Source organism: Mus musculus, chromosome 17 (genome assembly GCF_000001635.26).
Source record: "Mus musculus strain C57BL/6J chromosome 17, GRCm38.p6 C57BL/6J".
In the NCBI taxonomy this organism is placed as follows: Eukaryota; Metazoa; Chordata; class Mammalia; order Rodentia; family Muridae; genus Mus; species Mus musculus.
The window spans coordinates 13,164,711-13,184,378 of record NC_000083.6 but is presented as its reverse complement, the minus strand read 5'-3'; the positions used below and the strand labels follow the sequence as shown (position 1 = coordinate 13,184,378).

The 19,668-nt window shown below is 45.1% G+C and overlaps 2 long non-coding RNA genes across 3 annotated transcripts in view; one reads left to right on the top strand and one right to left on the bottom strand.

Annotated features, from left to right (window-relative positions):
• The window catches only part of Gm36684, a 160,729-nt gene extending 146,844 nt beyond the window's left edge, over window positions 1-13,885 (bottom strand). Inside the window, exon 1 of the long non-coding RNA XR_385245.4 lies at window positions 11,612-13,885. This is a non-coding gene — a long non-coding RNA (predicted gene, 36684). The remainder of the gene's footprint in view (window positions 1-11,611) is intronic.
• Window positions 894-14,017, top strand: Gm36798. Of its 2 annotated transcripts, none has more exons than XR_876420.3 (4): window positions 894-5,631; window positions 8,518-8,630; window positions 8,767-8,914; window positions 13,822-14,017. It is a non-coding gene; the product is annotated as a predicted gene, 36798 (long non-coding RNA). The 2 variants fall into 2 exon arrangements; XR_876421.2 differs by lacking the exon at window positions 894-5,631 and adding an exon at window positions 5,639-6,144.
• Window positions 14,018-19,668: the final 5,651 nt, after the last annotated feature.

Below are 19,668 nucleotides of genomic sequence, written 5' to 3'. Positions count from 1 at the left end.
GGCTAAGTCGCTCTCTCTCTCTCTCTCTCTCTCTCTCTGTCTCTCTCTGCTTTCCTTCCTTCCTCTATCTCCCTCCTCCCTCCTCCGCCCCTCCCTCCCTCCTCCCCCCCTTTCTTTCTTTCTCTCTTTCTTTCTTTCTTTCTTTCTTCCCTAATAATTTGTGTGGGAGGGTCCCCACCTCACTGTGGATGGTGCTAACTGCTAACCTTGGGTCTAGGCTGTATATGAAAGCAAACTGAGCAAGCCAATGAACACCATTCCACAATGGTATCTGTTTCAGTTCATGCCTCCAGGGTTTTTGTTGTTGTTGTTGTTGTTGTTTAGTTGTTTGTTTTTGCTTCTTGGTATTTTAAAAAAATCATTAGTATTAATTAGTTAGTATACAAAGTAAAGGCTTCCTTATGACATTTTCGGTTTCTCCTTCTCCTTTTCTCCTCCTTCTCCTTCTCCTTCTCCTTCTCCTTCTCCTTCTCCTTCTCCTTCTCCTTCTCCTCCTCTTCCTCCTCCTCCTCCTCCTCCTCCTCCTCCTCCTTCTCCTCCTCCTCCTCCTCCTCCTCCTCCTTTTTTTTTTTTTTTTTTGGACCTGGCTGTTCTGGAACTCACTTTGTAGTCCATGCTGGCCTTGAACTCAGAAATCTGCCTGTCTCTGCCTCCTGAGTGCTGGGACTAAAGGCATGCACCTTCACACCTGGCTCTTATGACATTTTCATGCACATATAATTCTACTTTGCTCTTACTTTATGTTCCCAATATCTTCTTTTATTTTTCTCTAATAATTTATTTATTTTATTCACTTTACATCCTGACTGACAGCCCACCCTCCCTTCTCTCTTTCCAGTACAACCCTTGCAAATCCCTCCCCTCATTGCTTTCTCCCCTTCTCCTCAGAGAACTGGGAGCACCCTTGGGTGCCTCCCCACCCTGGGACATCTGGTCCCAGCAGGATTACTGCCTCCAGGTTCCTGTGTTGAGCTCCTGATCTGTTTTCTCTAGATGGTGAGCTGTAACCTGTAAGCCAGATAAACTACTTCCTCCCCAAGTTGGTTTTTAGTCTGCATCTTATCATAGCTACAGGAAAGCCATCCAGGACTGTTACATAACCCCACAACAGCTGTCTGTAGGAGGTGACCTTAAGGGTGAGACTTGGACCTCAGAGCAGAAGGGATTTAAGAAGTTTCCTACTTGCACCTCATTCCCAGGGTAGGAGTGTAGCACCTGGGGACATGAACAGTTCACCATTTTCTCATTTAATGATGTGAGTTGGAGGCTGGGATCAGAGGCTGGCACTCTGAGGAAGCTCCTACAGTTCGCATGTGCTTTCCAGCATTGGGACCCTCACCCTGGGAAGGGACTTCTGCCTTTCTTTGGGACCTTGTCAACCCTTGGGAGAACTGTTATAGGAGACCATCTTGTCCTTTTCTCATGTGTTGCTATAGAGTTCTTACTTCCGTGCTCCTAATGCCTGCCCCATCAATGTCACTAGGACCATATTGCTTGGACTTTTACCCTCCAGCGAGATAACCACAGTTCTTCACCAGTAGTTGCCTCGTGTGTTTTGTTGTGGCCATGACCATCTGACTAAGAGAGGCCCAGTTGCCTAAATTACTCTCCCTCAAGTCATTGTCTTCAGCAGAGGACAAAGGGAGTTTGTAGAGAGAGACTTCAACTGGCCATGCAGCAGTGCAGTGGCACTTATGGCTGCCTTGTTATTCCTCTCTCATTGGCTACAAGTGTCTGCAGGCTTGTCTCTCAGCTCTGGGCTCTGAAAAGCCCCATTGTGCTGCTTGCTCTTGACTGAGAGGCAGGAGCAGAGTCTAAGGTGACAAGGACATTATCACCTAAGTGGCGCAGGGGATCTTTGCATAAGTGATTGCATTTCAATGTGCTTCAAATCTCTTTCTCACTGGCCCATCTTTCTGATGAGCTGTTCATGCTAAATTCCCCATCCTAGTTAAGGAGCTCTCTGTGGCACTGCTAATGATAATGCTAAGTGACTTTAAAATGCCTTTTGATGTGAATCCATTCTGACTAACAAGTGAGAGGCAACCCACCTATGCTCCAGGCAAAATTTTAGCCTAGTAAAGAAAACACACACACACACACACACACACACCTTAACCTGGAGGGGGAGGGCCAGGAGCATTGCACCCAGGCTGCTTCAGAAGCAGTGAGCTTCACACACATTTGCAAAGTAAGGAACAAAATACTGAGGTCTCAGTGAAGGTACCACCAGCATCCCTAACATCTCTCCTTCATCATCCCTCCTCCATCATCCCTCCTCCATCATCCCCCCTCTATTATCCCTCCTTATACATGAATTCAGAAGGCATATAAATTGCTTAAAAATATTTACCATATTTTATGTCTTAAACAAAAAATAGAGGAAGTTTTATTACTCAGATCTCAATATGATTGTCCACGTTGGTTTTGAGGATGGCTTTCCCTGGTAGTCACTGACAGGCTCACACCGAGCTCCTTGTTGCTTACTAGTTCTTAGCCTATGGGATAGAACTGTCCACATGAGCATGTCCCCTCATGCTGTCAGTATGAGCAGAGATGAGGCATTTTGTGGTTTGCACAAGCTTCCACCAAGCCATTTCGGAGTGTTGTATATTTCCATATCTAATCAAGTGCATAATTAACCCAGAGGGCATAATCATAAAGCCAGGCTAATTTAGCATTCCTGATTGGGGATGCCCCCCCCACACGGCAGAGTCCCCTCTAGCACCCACAGACTCAGCTGTTTCTCACATCGGTTTGGGGGTGAGGTTGGAAACAATGGTAGCACTCCTTTAATGCGTATCCCAGAGCAAACCCCACTCTGCTGACGTGAGAAGTAGTGGGTTGGCTACTTGGCTACAGATAAGAATCACAAGTTTAGAAGATGAATTGGCCTCTACCCAAAGAGACCAACAAATTCCCACTGAAGAACTGAGAAGACCATGAAGCAAGGATGTAAAAATATGTGCAGAAATTACCAATATAGACCACACCATTATTCATTTGCACCCCCCCCCCATGATGGTGATGGTTTGAAGGACAAATGTACCCTATGGCTCTTGTATTTGGTTACTTGGTTCCCATTTGGTGACACTGTTTTGGGAAGTTCTAGACCCTTTAAGGAGTGCAGCCTTGATGGAGGGACTATGTCGCTGAGGGATGGGCTTTCAGATTTTGTAGCCTTTCCCCAGCTGCTGTTCACTCTTTGCTTCCTCCTCTGGCTGTTTGCTGTCATGCCTTCCTGGGCATTATCTCCCTCTGGAACCGTAGGCCAAAGCAAACCATCTTCCTTAATTTGCCTTTTGCCGTAGTGTTTATTTACTGCTATAGAAAAGTAACTGATACCAACCATAATAAGATTCCAAGCATCGGCCAGCTCATGCTATAGTTTACACCAAAGACGTTTAACCAAGTACAGGGTGGGGAGTGACTATGCCACGCACACATCAAACTTCACCTTCTATAATGGCATCCTCGAGTTGTTTTATAGTTTAAGCTGCTGCACAGATTCTGTGGTGATGCCTCCTGAGCAGGCTGCTGTTATCAGCAAGCACATGGCAGAAGCAGACATTGGTGCCCCTGCTCACCTGCTGTGCATGTCGGACATCCCAGAAGTGAAACCTCAGCAGCTCCTATCAAACCGGAAGATGCAGCTCAGCCATGCTGAACCAGACCTGCAGATTCGGAGCAAACGGGCAAGTGTGGCTTGATATTGCAAGCTTTGGGATGGTTCCTTTAACAGCCAGAGACAACAGAGATGGGGAGGGAGTGCTCCGGAGAAAGAAGAGTTGGGCTAAGCCAGTTGGTCAGGTTTAGGCTTTTGTCATTTACTTTCCAGAAAAAATATTTGCTCTGGGTGTGCACATATTCCTCACATGCTCATGAATCTATCTGCTTGATTCAGAAATGCCAGCACTGAGCCATGAGAGCCAAGGCAGGACTAATCTATGCAGGCCGCCACTACCACATAAACAGGATCCACTCCATCTTCCTCACAGTGTTGACTTTCATATCTGCCCCCTTGGGTTTCAGAGGGATGCCCTTCAACTGAATGCAAGGAAGTTCCCGTAATTACAGATTTTCCTATGACGATTATCTTAATATTCCCAGATTTTAAGATAATAATGTATATCTGAGAGTCTCCAAGGAGGACATGCAGATTTCTGAATTTTAAGTATCATCAAGCATTCATGTTTATCCTGAAAAAAATCTTCACAGTAACACTGACGGCAACTGCCCACTTTCTAAATTTCTGGGATGTGATATATAGAACTATTTTGTTTTGAGAAGACCACTCAGACACACTTCAAGCCAATAGAACGTCTTTATTAGCTACAAGAAGACAGGCCAGTTCCAAAGGGAGAACCAGAGAAGGAGGAAGGACTTAACAGGCCTTCCCAGAGTCAGAGCATGATAGCTTGAGAAAGCCCTGCATCCTGTTTCTCAGACACAGCATGTAGGGGCTGGGCCATCCAGACTCTAGCAGCCACAGATCTCCCAGTCTGAGATCATGTGTCAGGGGGTAGAGCTGACAGCTCCTCCAAGGGTCCAGGCACTGACCCCTGACACCCGGAGGTTCTGTGCATGTAGCTTTCTACTTCAAATCTAGATGGAGAAAGCCACGCTCCCATATGTCATGCGCTCAGAGTCAGTAGAGATGATGGCGCCACTGGGTACTGCCAAGTTACATCATGTGCCCTTTGAGGCAGCCATGAAGTGTTGTGCAGGACAAGGGAGCTGAGCCATGCAATTGCTCAACCCTGAGCCTTCACAGTCTGGGAGATAGGAGGGGCAGCCCCATAATCTCTGATACACTTTTGGGATCGCTCTGCCGCTGTCTGAAGGACTAAGAGTCCCTGCTGATCCACAGTAACCCTTACACAACGGCCACGGCGCTCAACCTGGTGCTCTTCTCTGCCATGGTTTTTATTTCTAATCATGAGAATAAGCCGAGGATTTCTCCAAATTCTGCTTCCCTTTGGACCAAAACATCCACATTAAAGACATTTCCACTCTTGGCTTTAAATACCCAACAGGAGACACAGTGTCCCCAACACTTACTTAGAAATGTCTTCAGCCAAATATTCCTGCTTCATCCCTCCTACGTCTACCTTCCGCAGAACCGTGGTACCTAAACACAGCTCACCCAGGCCTGTTGCTCACACATCTACCTCCCACCAAACTCTAGGACTTAAACACAGCTCGTCCCCAATGTGGCAATGACAAGCTGTCAGTTTTCAGGACCTGCCTCTCATTTCCATTTAAGAAACCATCAGAATAGCTCTAGCTGTTAAGTTTAGATCAATATTCTCTGCAGGGTCAAGAACTGGGCTCTCACTACAGCCACCACAATCACTCCAAGCATTCTAGGGCCATATAGGTACTCCCTAGCAGTGCCAGAGACTCTCTCACCCTCTACCTACTGAGCTGTATAGTAAAACTGTCTGTAAATCACCAGGACTATGGTATTTTATTACAGCAGCCAACACAAATGAAGACATAAAACTGGTACTTGATGCTGCTGTGAGAAATGCCCATAAGAACAGACAGCAGGCATGGACTGATCACTGTTCTGTAGACTCTGATGTAAACATGATGCAAACATGAAAGATGAAGATGGATTGGTGTATGGTGAGCACTCACTTTCTGATTCCTGTCATGTGAAATAGGCACAAATGTTTTCTTACCAAATGGCTCTAACCTGTCCTTTGCCCTCAGGACACAATCAGTGCACAAAGATCCCACCTTCCAATACTACACAAGTAGGATTAGTTTTCTTTTCTTCTTTCTTTCAACTTTTTATCTATCCTTTGTGAATCTTACACCACGTATCCCAACCCCACTCACCTCGCTGTCCCTCCATATTGACCCTCTGCCCTTGCAACCTCCCCCCAAAGAAAACAAATGAACAAACAAATAAATAAACATCTCACCATGGAAGCTGTGGTGTGTCACACAGCAAACCCTTTTTGCCCACTCAGCTTTCCTTACAGATGTTCATTGCAATGAGTTATTGGTCTGGTTTGAGGCTTCTGGCTTCGGCTACACTATCAATACTGGATCCTCATGGGGACTTCTCTCAGATATCCTGTTCTGTGTCATGGAGATCCTGTGGCTTTGGATCTGCAGTACCAGCCACACCAGGTGCTCTAGTAGTTCTTATATTGGTGGATGTTGGGGTGGGCCTGGGTAGTAGCTGAGTTGGTCAGCCTGCCAGCTCTCCTACACCCATACCACCAGGGCCAGCTCTCCAGCACTGCTTCAGCAAAAGTCAGGACCAGCTCACCTCAGTGCAAGAGCTGGCAAGGGTTGGGGCCCTCTCCAGAGTGCTGCAGCTGTTAAGAGGGTGGAGCCAGCTCTCCTGCTCTCTTGCCTTGAGGATCAGCTCCTATGGTGCAGTGGGTGAGGGGTGGAGCCAGCTCTGCACAGCCCTCTGACATCTACCTGGCCCCAGACAGCAGCCCAGACCAGAGAAGTCCGCTTGGCCTTTGGAGGTAACATGGTCAATGGACATTGACAGAGACCCCTGTAACTTCAGGGCCACAATCCCAGACTTAGCCCTCAGTGACAGCACAGGCCTGTATATCACCATGGCCTCAGGTGTCAGCGTAGACTACTCACTCAGGTTGTTCCTCACCACTCTCTCATCTCCAGTTCCATTCTCTTTATAGTGCACTGTCAGGAAGTTGCTTTGGTCTTTAGAATGAACAGTAGAAGAATGACTGCTTCAGACGAATGTCAAAGACTGATGCTCTCTGACCTTATAACTCTGTCTTACAATTTAGTGCTAATAAGCGCTGGTTTCTTACTATTCTGTGACTAAATACCACTGGTTTCTGTTAATAAACTCCTGCTGGCGGTAGCAGAGGGATGAAGAGGAGGAAGAGGAGGAGGAGGAGGAAGAGGAAAGGCATAATTGCTAGAGCTCTTTTCTCCCTGACTCAAGGATCTCTTGCTGGTCAGGCAAGAGGCTTGGGACTCATTAACTCTTTGTGAACCAGAAAGAAAAGAAGGAAAAGCAATCATTTAGACAAACAACATGCATTGACACACACACAGACACACACACACACACAGAGAGAGAGAGAGAGAGAGAGGGAGAGAGAGAGAGAGAGAGAGAGAGAGAGAAAGAGAGAGAGAGAGAGAATACAAACCCTGATTGGGCTCAACTACCCGTTTCATCAACTCCACAGTGCTCATGCAAAATTACATACATACATATATGCCTACACACGTGTGTGTGTGTATATACATACATATACAGACCCCCTCCCCCCCCAGATTTGGTGCGTGGGTTCAAAGCAACAGTTTCCCACGGCCTTGCTTTATCACAGTGCACACGTGTGGCCTCATCCCTGGACCTGATCTAGAATGAATGTTTTTCCTTGATCACACATCTGTCCCAAGCCTATCTCTATCCTTAGTGTAATTTATGAAAATCATTGTATTCCTTATTATGCAGCTTTTACTTACAATTCTACAAGAAGGGGGCACATTTTATTCTTGATTCTAAGTTTATCTTTCTGTCAAAACAACTAAAACCACCTCCTAGAACATTCTTCCTAAAAGTATTTGAATCAAATCAGGAATTCTATAAAGTCATTAATTCATCGAAACAGCGTTAATTCATGAAAGTTCATCTTCATGTTGAGCTGCAGGGAATTTGCCTCATAGTGTGGGCTGATGCCCAGGAATCATTAGTCTATGTAGTAGTGGCAGGAGAGGCATACTAGCAGCAAGAAGCAATTTTGGGATGAAGTTTCTAAGGACCCTGCTTCTCAGAGCTCATCCATAGCAGCCATGCAAAATGCTGGGCCAGCTCCAGAAAATTTACTTGCCTTAGTCTTCCCGAGATGGCTTCAGCCAGCGCACAAACCCTTCAGCTTCTCTTCCTCTGTTTCTCCACACACTTGTTCATCATAGTGGCCCCCAGCCACTGCACCCGAGGCAGTCAGCGGCTCTCTGCCAGTTTCTGACTGCCTACTCAGTATATGGCTGCAGGCAGGTCTGTCAGGACTAGTTTTCAATACATAAACTTTAAAAGGAAACACATTTTCACATCATATCAGTCATTTTCCTCTGGTGTTCAAAGAAATAAGTACATTTATCCTTCACGGGATTGTTCTTCACACTGACATTTTGCCTGCAATTAAGACACGTCTGGCTGGATGGTGATGGCGCAGGCCTTTAATCCCAGCACTTGGGAGGAGGGGCAGGTGACTTTCTGAGTTCGAGGCCAGCCTGGTCTACAGAGTGAGTTCCAGGACAGCCAGGGCTACACAGAGAAACCCTGTTAAAAAAAAAAAAAAGATATGTCTCACCAGGGGATACCACCATTCAGACAGCATTTCCCTTCAGCTTTTCTCCGGCCAAAGCCTAATTTCATTTTTATCTAACGTCCTTGAAAGTAAACAATGGACAAGTATTACTGCCACTCCTGAAAACTGTCTGTATCTAAAATAGGAAAGGTTTTCTACATCATCATAAATTATTGTTTTTCTGTTAACTATCTTTTAGGTACAAGAAATTGGAAGACCTAAGGAGAAACCACTGTCACTTGCTCTGCCACCAGAGGGCAGTCACTGCAAACACACAGGGTCTAGAGGAGAGATGGAGAGGATTGAATAAGTGTAAGGAAAGTGCCTGGAGTTTGGTAGACATTTTCTAAAACTGCTGATCCTTCTAATCCATTTTCAATGTCCTGTTTTCCTCCTTCTGAGTGGTAATTTGGAAGTATCTGATAGCTAAAACTCTTTTCCAATGTAGAGTCTGCATAGCTTTCGGAACTGGATCTGGAAGAGATGGAACTCAGAGATTCCCTCAGGCCTTCTGATGATGTCCTGGGTAAATTCAGCCTGGCAGCCGACATGGAAGAAGTGGGCATGGATTCCCCAGAGAATTTCAACCCAGACTGGTAGGGTGTAACTTTGTCCTCATTTCCCAATGGGAGTGGCAGGTCTCATCCTGACCTTCCTCTCCAGGGTCTCCAATGACTCCCATTGGAACATAGTCACTGTTGTGTTTTATAAAAAGAGAAGGATTATCTTTGGTGGAAGTGGGGTATGGTGTGGGAGAAGGGGCTGCCTCTGTGGGCCCATGCTGAGGCATCCCTTCCCCCTGAGGTACTACCATACAGTCTAGAGTTTATTTAGGGCATGGGCAGGGAAGGTGAGGGAGTAGAGACAGAGAAGGAGAGAGAGAAAGAGAGAGAGAGAGAGAGAGAGAGAGTAGAGGAGTAGAAGCCGGCTGTGAGCACATGGAGACAGAGGGGGGAGGAGAATGGGGAGAGAGGGGGAAGAGGGTAAGGGGCAAGAGCAAGAGAAGAAAAAAAAGGGGGGGCAAGCAGCCTCTTTTATAGTGAGTCAGGCATACCTGGCTGTTGCCAGGGAACTGTGAGACAGAGGCCTAGACACAATGCCAACACACATGTGCTCACTCTCTGTCAAGTCTTAGCTACATGTACATTTATACTGTGAGGACTCATGTCGTATAGAGGAAGAGAATCTTTTTTTAAAAAAATTATTTATTTAATGTATGTGAGTACACTGCCTCTGTCTTCAGACACACCAGAAGAGGGCATCAGATCCCATTACAAATGGTTGTGAGCCACCATGTGGTTATGGGGATTGAACTCAGGACCTCTGGAAGAGCAGCCAGTCCTCTTAACTGCTGAGTCATCTCTTCAGCCTGAGGGAGAGGTTCTTTAGAGATCATTCATGATGTCTGGCAGGCATATGAAGAGGGGAATGGCCAGATAACAACTTTAAAATATTTATTGCTACGTGTATTTGTGTGTACATGTGTGAATTTATGTGTACCACAGGAATGCAGGAGCCTGAGAACGCCAGAAGGCATCAGATGCCCTGGAACTGGAGAGGCAAGTGGTTGTGAGCTGCCTGATGTGGGTGCTGAGAACCAAGCTCAGGTCCTCGGCAGAAGCAGTAAGAACTCTTAATCCCGGAGCAAAGTCTCTGGCCCCCAGAGAACTTCATAATAACTGCAATGGAATGGATCTACAACAATGGCTTCCTGGGTCCCTCTGACCTGCTCTGAGACAGCCACTCAACTTCATCTTCTCTCTCCCACATCTCAAGAGTTTAGCTTCCCGTTTGTCTCTCTTTCCCCCCTCCCCCAGGGTATTATTTCACCAGAAGGTGGCACTACAGGCATCTCACAGGTACAGTGTCACCAGTCTCTCAGTTGTCACAGTAAGGCTGGCAGCTGGAATACAAAATGATTTGTAAGGAGTGGGGCATTCCTGCCGGCTTTGACTGCTAAAGCCAGTCTCTCCATGCTCTTTATAGTCTTTCTTAAGTTGAATTTCCCTGGAGCAGAATATGGGAGATGAGACATTGCTGTTGGCTCCCCTTGACCCTGTTCGTTGCTTTGTATCATTTGATTTGTGTATGTTCTCTGGCCGGAGGGACACGGCATTCTGTGTATGGCCAGCCAGCAGACACTGAGCCATTCAGATAGTCTAAGTTACTGAACCCAACCATTCACACACCCAAAGCCACATTGTATCACTATGCTCCTCCCCGGTTACTTCTCTATCAGATACAAAATAACGGCACTGAGATGTTTTCAGGAAGTCTCTGTGACCACTTTCCGGTGAACACCAGAAGGCAGCCTTACTGATGCTTAGAGGGGTGCTGGGTGATAAAGCAGAGCTGTGTCTCTATCATGAATGGCCCCCTGGGTGTGGGCATTTTCGTGGGGCTTTAGTGTATGTGCTTGTGTGTGTATATGTGTGTTTAGACAGGGTTTAGCATTTACTATGCAGATCAACCTGACTATGAATTCATAAAGAGCCACCTGCCTCTGCCTCCTAAGTGCTGGAATTAAAGGCGTGTGCCACCGGGCTTTATTTAAAAAACTAAAATGCTTATAAAGAATTTAAGGGAGCCTCAAGCATGATGCTGGGGTATAGCTTGGTGGTAGAAATATATGTTAAGCTGGGCGGTGGTGGCACAGGCCTTTAATCCCAGCACTTGGGAGGCAGAGGCAGGTGGATTTCTGAGTTCGAAGCCAGCCTGTCTACAGAGTGAGTTCCAGGATAGCCAGGGATATACAGAGAAACCTTGTCTCAGGAAAAAAAAAAAAAAAAAAAAAAAAAAACAAAGAGAGAGAGAAAGAAAGAAGGAAATACATGTTTAGCATGCATGAAGCCCTGGGTTCCATCTGCAGCACCCAGGACAAATAGGGGAAATATATTCTTTGTGTGTGTAGAGGATGTAGGTATCTGTTCAGGTGGATTTGTGAATTTGTATATGTGGCTACACATACATGTGTGTGTGTGTGTGTGTGTGTGTGTGTGTGTGTGGAGGGTAGAAGTTCATATCAGGTGTTTTCCTGGATTGCTCTTCACGTTATTTTTTGAGATGGTTTATCTCCCAGTACCCAGAGCTCCTTGACTCAGCTAGATTGGCAGGTCAATGGGCATCACTACATCTAGCTTCTAGAAGAATCTGGATCCAGCCCCTTCTGCATATGTGCCAGACACTTTATCAACTACATTATCTTTGAGCTCTCTAAATCTATTCTTAAATGTGGTTGTATTTCAAAAGAAAAGAGGAAAGAGTGGAAAATTCCATTACGCATCAGCCCTCACCTTGCTGGGGGCTGCTGGAAGAGACTGGTCCTGCATGCTGGGTCTAGATTTGGTAAGTCCGAAGCAGAGCTGTTGGTGGCCCAGCAGAGCGATGAAGTCAGCTCATGTCAGCAGTAATGACAGTCACAGATCCTGGGAGGGACTGAAGATTCCTCCCTAACCACTGGCCAAGGCCAATGTGGCTTCCTGGCTATCACGTTGGACAGCTTCCAGAATCACGGCTTCCAAAGGCTTTTTCCTAGGGTCCGGGTTGCAAAGATGAGCCTCTGGAAAAACGTCCAACTCATGACCTGTGTCCCACATAACCTCTGTCCTGCATCCAGAAGCCTCGTTGAAATTCCACTCACCTCCAAAGAGCTTTGACTGGGACCAAAGACTTCTGTGGTATTGGAGGTTGGGTCTGCAAGCCTTTTTCTCCCTTTCTCTCCACAGCTTAGAAAGAGCAGAGTGAACACAGGCCTCATTCCCCAGAAGAAAACAAAAGCAGGAGAAGCATGATTAGTAGGACCCCAGTAAGCATGATTAGTAGGACCTCAGTAAGCATGATTAGTAGGACCTCAGTAAGCATGATTAGTAGGACCTCAGTAAGCATGATTAGTAGGACCCGTGTCACTCTCAATGTCAATGAGCCAAGACAACAACTCCAGCAGAGATTTTCTTAGTCAGACCGCCAACTATTTACATTTTTCTTATCTTTTTCTGCCAGAGAGCTGAGATCTGTGTTTCTCTGTACATCCTCCTAGATGGCTCCCCGACTTCTGCAGACCCAGAACCTCAGAGAACCCTGCAGAGGCTTCAGGAGCCAATGTTTAGGATGGGGTAGTCACTCTCTAAGCTATAAGCTCCAGGTCCTCTGTAGGGTAGTAAGGCCTGCTTTGGCTCATTCCAGCCTTTGGTTCTGCCCAGCCAGGTTCCTAACAGTCCTTGCCAAACTGTTGAGGGTTAGCAAGAGGCCAGATGTTCTGCCTAGCTTTGAGGAGGGGAGGCAGGGCAGCGAGGGGGAGCTAGCATGTTCAGCTACTTTGCAGGCTAAGCTTGGGTCACATATTACCCTTGGCGAATGAGGCCTGTCCTGCTGCCAGCCCTGAGTGCCCAGACTTGATTCTCCTGATGTTCTCCACCATTCCATTCCCCACCACTGGTCTTGTGCAGACATGTTCTTCCCTCCATTCTCACCAGTCTTTCATGGAGGTAGCATCTCTCCTCTGAGGGAAATGAAACCCCAGGGCCTTGACAGACTCAGACACACTCTCATGCAATCACAAGGTATACTGGTTGTCTTTCAAAAATGACTTGGGACCACTTTGCCAAGAACAGACATGCAGAGAGAGCCAGTCAGTCTACTCTGTGACCTTTTTAACATCATAAGCTCAAAATCTTCCATCCAGGATGTGGAGATCACACTTGGGGCAGGGCAACAGGGCCTGTGAAGAGGCCTGATGCCATCCCATGTCCTTTTTCTCTGAATGGGTGGGGGTCCTCCAGGGTAGTCCTCATCCCTCAAATTTCAAGTCTCTATAAGACTTCGTGCTTCCTTTCCCACTGAGGCCTGAGAAGGCAGCCTAGCTAGAAGAACATACCCTGCATACAGGCAACAGCTTTTAGAATAGCCCCTATCACTATCACTCAGGAACCACATGAAGACCAAGCTACACATCTGCTATATATGTGCAGGGAGGCCTAGGGCCAGCCTGTGTATGTTTTTTGGTTTGTGGTTCAGACCCTGAGAGCCCCAAGGGTCCAGGTTAGTTGATGCTGGTGGTCTTCCTGTGGAGTTCTGATCCCCTTAGGGGCTGCAATCTTTCCTCCTATTCTTCTGTAAGAGTCCCCAAGCTCCATCCACTGTTTGGTTGTGGATGTTTGCATCTGTCTGATCCACAGCTGTTGGAGCCTCTCAGAGGACATGATAGACTCCTGTCTGCAAGCATAACAGAGACAACTTATAGCAAGTCCTTGTTTGGCATTGAGAGGACCCTAGTATTTGGAAAAGTCAGTCCAAAAAGCAGGAACTCGGGTTCAGGGTGACTGACTGACAAGACCGAAGCCCTGCCGAGCACGTGGCTTTGGGGTGTGTCTACCTAAGCTACCTCCCTTCCTCCTGGGTACCATGCAGGGTGCCATGTCTAGTCTCTGCTGTCATGGACACCCTGTGATCCTGTGTTCTCTACAGACCGGGAGCAAATGATCTCTCTTTCCTCCCTCTTTTCCAGATTGATGGAAGGGCCGAGACACAGAAAGTGCTTCTCAGAAGGCAGCTCAATATGGCGGCTGGTGTTGCTCCTACAAATGCACCTCCTTGTATCCTGAAGCCTTGGAGGCCATTGTCACAGTTCAGGACAGTGACCCATCCCTTCCCAAATCAGCCAGAATTAAATGGCCTGAAATCTTCGAGGCCCCAGGAACATACACTTCTAGATCAGCACTTCTCTTCTTTTAACACAGCTTCTCATGTCTTTGACCACACAGGCCATCCCTGTCAGGGGTAGATCCTGAGCTCAGGGATTGAGCTCTGGGAAGCACTGGCCTCTCTGTCATAATTGCTCCTCCTCTCTGGGAACACAGACCCATGCATCAACCCCCACTTTGCAGCAGCAGGCTTGAGTCCTATAATTATAAGCATGATGAAGTCTGTCTCAGCTGGAGCCAGATGGGAACTATGCTATGAAAGCTCCTAATTACACATCTCTGCAAGGAGAACCAGGTGGGTGCGGATTGTAACGATGCCTATTGAGGAATGACAACCCTGATATGCCTATTGAGGAATGACAACCCTGATACACAACATGGCAACATACGGCTCTGGTGCTGGGAAGTTCTCGGGAGGTGCTTCCCTGCATTGGCTGCAGGGAACCCACAGAGCTGGGTCCCCAGGGTAAAGAGGAAACACAACAGTAGCCTGGAAGCTGAGTCTCTTCTATTGAGAAAGACATGGGTGTTATGCATCAGAGTCATTCCTAAAAGGAAAAAAATCAGGTTAATGGGCTCTGGGACCAAGTTTTCTCCGTGACAGTGAACTGATACAAATGTATGCACACATTCAACCCAAACACACATACCTCTTTGCTCACTCACTGTAAAACAGTCACTTACATATGCGAGTGTTACCCTGTTACTTGCAGCCACATACCTACATGTACTTAAGAACCTTAAGGAGCATCTATGTCTGGTCCAAGTCACATGACTGGTGAAGAGTAGAGGCAAAGCTTCATATAACACCGCAAGCAGTGTAACCAGCATACTACACAGTCCCCAAGAATCATTCGTGTCTGGCTCCATTAAAATTGTTCAGGTTTCACAGTGAGACAAAGAGAAGCCTGACACTCTGATATGGTCATTCTTCCGGCCTCTATATAAGGCATGAAATAACCTACGCAGAGTGTGATGGTTTGTATATGTTTGGCCCAGGGAGTGGCACTATTAGAGTGTGGCTCTATTGGAGGAGGTGTGTCACTGTGGGTATGGGCTTTAACACCCTCATCCTAGCTGCCTGGAAGTCAGTATTCTGCTAGCAGCCTTCAGATGAAGATGTAGAACTCTCAGCTCCTCCTGCACCATTCCTGCCTGGATGCTGCCATGTTCTCACCTTGATGATAATGGACTGAACCTCTGAACCTCTAAGCCAGATCCAATTAAATGTTGTCCTTATAAGAGTTGCCTTATAAGGTCATGGTGTCTGTTCACAGCAGTAAAACCCTAACTAAGACACAGTAAATCAAGCACTGCATATGGTTACCATCACAGGACCCAACACTGGGGCACAAGTCCAGTTCCCCAGAATCAGAGTCCCAAAGTACCCACTTGTCCTCGGAGGCAGCACACAAACATGAAGAATGTTTTGATGAACTGGAAATTGCCAAAATGGGGCGTTTATCTGCCAGCACTTTTGGAGGCAGGATCATGGCAGCCAGAGGGGCCATATGTCCCAAGAGATGTGTGGGTTGTTGTGTCCGGCCAGCAGACCACAACCTGGGTTCTAGCCTGGAAAGGCATTTTGGAAACCTGGAAGAGAAGAGGGGCTAGGTGGCGAGAGAAAGGAATGTAGCCAAGACAGTTACTCTGATCAAGGCTCAAATTTTATTGTTGCGGCACTAGTTATGAAGGAAGGGGGAGGGGACCCGATTCCCGCCGAATAATCTTCGTCCAGTAGAAAGGTGCACATGTGTGGCTCCGCAGGTTCCAGCAGTGGGCGTGGCAGAACGAATGAGCAGGAAGCTCCACCCCTGAGCAAGCAGGTTTCAGGCTGGGGGAGGGGAGACTACATTTCCTCCCTTTTATTAACAAAACTTAAAAAAAGAAAAAGCTGGCCTGAGGGGGAAAAAATTATCTATGCTCAATAGTTCTGCCTGGAATCTAGGGCTAAAGAAAAAACTTGCTTTCGTGGGATTCCTTAACTTTTCTTATGGTAAACTGTATCTGGCTAGACTGTCCTTTCTCATCTTAGTAAACAACTAACTGAAAAGCCTGGAGCTGTAGGCTCTGACTTTATAATGCTAATTAGTATTTGGTAGGTAACTTTCTAGTTGAATTTTGAGTAGGGCGTTGGAACTCTGGCTAAGTTTGACTGAACAAATGTGAAATACACTATAATAAGAATAACACTAAGTTGATATTCCTCCACATTTTTGGATGATAGGTGGGAAACAGGGAGAAGGGGTTCGGCCTGCTCTGTAGTACAAGGCCAATTGGCTTTTTTATTTGGGTGGGAGGCAGTGAAGACAGTACGGTCTCCAATCTCTCTCCCCCCTATTAATTAAGTTAAATAAGGCAACGCTTAACTGAGGTGATTTTCTCATCCGTAGATGAGTGGGCTTTTAACCTTGGCTTGGGTGGACATTGACCCGATTCCTCCCGTGGGTACTGTTAAGACCCACACCTGTGGCTCTTGGTATCTTTTGGGGAGGGGAGGCAGAGCCGAAAAATATTTTTGATTTTTAGCCAAAATTTGATACCAACCTCTTTCAAACCGGGTTTATCTCACAGGAAACTCAGAAATGGTCAAGCTGGACCTTCCCCTGCAGTGCTCTCTGCACCAAGCGATGCCCATACTGAATTTGTATGATCACAAACCAGTATGCACAGTTCTGAGAGCTGTGCAGCTCCTAAAGGAGAATTATCAACCTCAGATTAGCAAGGCCTAAGCAATAATTATGTCATTAGTAACACCACGATTTGTGGCTAAAATAGGAGCTGGAAGTCGTTCCTCCTCATCCCTGTTTTTTCCACAGCCTAAGGAGCTAAGGACACCTTGCAGTAACAGCAAGGGTGAAAAGCCAGAGGTCAGCTAAGGGACTAAGCCTGTCTATCAAAATAAAAACCAATCTTTATTAATACAGAAATATCTACTTTTCTAGCCCTCTAGGAAAACCTAAATTTTAAATCAGACTGAAGGCCACGTGCTGGAATGTCCTGAGAATGGAGATAACAGCTGCCACCTGTGTGCTCTAGGGGGGCGGGGATGCACATCCGCTGGTCCGGCTCGAGAATGTTGATTTACCTGCTTGAAAGACAAAATCTCGACAGTGAGAAAGTAAGGAAAGCAGAACTTCTTTTGGGGAAGTCCAGGTACTTTATTCAAATGCAAATTGTAAAGCTGAGGCTAGTCTCGGGCCTCCTGTCGGGGAGCTGGCTCAGAGAGTAGCTTTTTCGGAGCCTGAGTCCTCAAGCTGACTTTTAAGCAAAAGAGGAATTTTAGTCCTCAAGGTGATACTTTAGAAGATTTAGAATCTGTGTTCATCTGACGAATTAATTTATCTGGCAGCCACCGCGCTCTATCTTCATCTCGTGAAAAAACACAAACTGAGCCCCTACCCCAAATTAGAACTGGATCTGGACCCTTCCATTTGTTAGTCAGGGGGTCCTTCTATTTTATCAATGTATTAAGTGACCAATTGCTCTTTAATAGCTTTTTTTACTAGCTGTAAGGCCAGCAATCCTTCTGAGGTTAGGGATCTAGGGGAAGTGGGGGATGTGCTCTGAATTAACTTTGCTAGGTAATTTAGAATATAGGAATCTCTAACATTGGACTGAATATTAGACCAGTCTAAGATTGAGTTAGAATGACTGGTCACACTGAAGAAAAGAGAAAAATCATTATGACTCTATTAAATGACTAATTTTACTAAGTCTGAATATACAGTCTCTGATGTACTATTGCCATAAAGTTAAAAGGCTAGAAGCTAGTCTAAACTGGAAAAAATGACAAGTAAGGATGGATCTAAAACATGAATTTAATTTAGTTTTTTAGTCAATTCAATCAGGACATGAGTCAACTTACCTACCAGCTCATCACACGAATTTACTAATATGCTTCTGCAGCGTTCTGTGGAGAAAACCTGTTTTTCCCTTTTCTAATAAGGTAGCTGTTTTAGGATCAATCTATAAGCCAATAAGTAGATCCCTTTAAGATACTATAAAGCATTTATTAAACTCTTTGACATTAAAATATTAAATTTTGAAAATAGAAAATAAAGGTAAGACTTAAATAGTGTGCATGGGAATGCACTAAATAGTATGCACGGGGATACAATTTCTCTCTTTTTTGTCTTTTAAGAAGTTAAAGTTTTAAAATTTCACAATACCTAAACTTTTGAATTAATAACTAGTTGACAAAACATTTTAAATACTTGGCTGTAAAGGGGCAGTGACTAATTGCACTTTTAATCAATTTTCTTAAGGAGCAGTTGTAACTAGAAGGCTTGCAAAGTTATTAAGAGTCACATGTGCATAATTTATTTATTTATTAACTAGAAATATGCATAAGCAATTGTAAATTTGAGAATTAATAGTATCTGAGGGATGAACAATTTAAGCAATTGCGAGCTCAGAGATATGGCATTGACTATTAATATACAAATTAAGGTTTGATTGTTCAGCATTTTAAAACACCATCTACAGCACACAACTAGATCATCTGTGCTGGAACAGGGGAAACTGTGTCTTAAGACTCCGCCCCACAGAAGCTTAGTTGGGCCCACGTGGGCCAACGATCAGCTGGGAGGATGAGAAAAATGACTTTACAATAATGTTTTTTCTGGCCAAAGAATTGTTTTGGGCACAACCAATTTTTAATTACCAATTAATAACAATTATAAAAGCTTTCTTTATTTTTTGTAAAACCTTTTGTAGTAAACTAAAACCCTAAGTAATAAAAGGATATTGTCTCTGAATCTTTTGGGTGAGAGCAAGAATTTAAGGTAAACTTCAAGAAGCATTAGTTAATAAAATACTTTTCACTTAGGAAACAATATACACTGAAAGATTAAAACTCTTGGCTTCTTGTATAGAAGCAGAAACAATAAAAATTTTTCTTACATAATGTAAAGCTATATTAGCCATACCTAGAGGCAAAATTTTCTAGTGATTACAGTTCAGAAGCAAAACTCTTTGAATTAAAGCATTATTTTAAACATCTGAATAGATCTGCAACACTGTTAAAAAGAAATTCTCTTGAACACAGGGAAAAAACTTTCTCAGGCACTGTTTGCAAAACAAAAGAAAGGCCACAAGCCGCTCTGGGGCTGCCCAGAGCCCTGCATTGACTCAAAGGTAAAATACTTTTTAATCTGAGCATCTTGGCCCTCCTGCAATAAGGACTGATTCTAGAGAAACAATATAACTGTCTACGCCTCTAAATTTTGATACTCTTTCTTAAGATGACTTACAGTTAAAACGTTCTTCACAACTTTAGTGTTGTGAAAAAATTGCCCGTACTGCAGTTTCCTACCAGTCAGCAGCTATAGCCAAACTGTTTGTCTAATCTATTCACAAAGACAAACATAACTAGATAACTTTGTCACAGTTTTGTATGAAGTGAGCAGTATGAGTGCTCTCATAAGATGATTACTCTTGTAATTATCTTAATTACAGTATACAGGTGAATTAAAGATCTTAAATTTGAAATCAAACTGCAAGCTGCAGTCAATGGAACAATAGCAGTTTTAACCATAATTTTTAAGTTTTTTGTGCAAGGTTAGGATAATACCTATAACCTTGGGAAAGCAAAACCCAAGTTTAAAACAATTTATTATCTTTAAAATCAATATTAGAAGCATTACTAT